The sequence below is a fragment of the Capsicum annuum genome, unplaced genomic scaffold, assembly GCF_002878395.1.
Source record: "Capsicum annuum cultivar UCD-10X-F1 unplaced genomic scaffold, UCD10Xv1.1 ctg62666, whole genome shotgun sequence".
NCBI lineage: Eukaryota > Viridiplantae > Streptophyta > Magnoliopsida > Solanales > Solanaceae > Capsicum > Capsicum annuum.
In genome coordinates, this window is record NW_025871697.1 from 427 (window position 1) to 1019 (window position 593).

The 593-nt window shown below is 49.1% G+C and overlaps 2 non-coding genes across 2 annotated transcripts; both read right to left on the bottom strand.

Moving 5' to 3' along the window:
* Nucleotides 1-77: 77 nt before the first annotated feature.
* On the bottom strand, nucleotides 78-196 carry LOC124893632. The gene has a single exon (XR_007050806.1). It is a non-coding gene; the product is annotated as a 5S ribosomal RNA (ribosomal RNA).
* Nucleotides 197-371: 175 nt separating this feature from the next.
* Nucleotides 372-490, bottom strand: LOC124893634. The gene has a single exon (XR_007050808.1). It is a non-coding gene; the product is annotated as a 5S ribosomal RNA (ribosomal RNA).
* Between the last annotated feature and the right edge of the window lie 103 nt (nucleotides 491-593).

Below are 593 nucleotides of genomic sequence, written 5' to 3' on the forward strand. Positions count from 1 at the left end.
CGCCAAGAGGAAAAATAAAAAGATTCACCGATCGGACAGGCAAAATTAAACTGAATTTTAAAGGAAAAAAAAAGGAAGGGATGCAACACGAGGACTTCCCAAGGGGTCACCCATCCTAGTACTACTCTCGACCAAGCACGCTTAACTTCGGACTTCTGATGGGATCCGGTGTGTTAGTGCTGGTATGATCGCATCCGTCATTCCCAGCACTACAAATTCTATTAAGCCTCATTCTCCTGCGCCGCCCGTTACACCCCGCACGCGGGCCCCGCACCTCGCCCTTTTTCTTTTTTCCGCCAAGAGGAAAAATAAAAAGATCCGCTGATCGAACCGGCAAAATTAAACTGAATTTTATTGGAAAAAAAAAGGAAGGTATGCAACACGAGGACTTCCCAGGTGGTAACCCATCCTAGTACAACTCTCGCCCAAGCACGCTTAAATTAAGAGTTCCGATGGGATCCGGTGTGTTAGTGTTGGTATAATCGCATCCGTCATTCCCAGCACTCCAAAATCTATTATGCCTCTTTCTCCTCCGCCGCCCGTCACACCCAGCACGCGGGCCTCCACGCCTCGCCCCCTTTCTTATTTCCGCC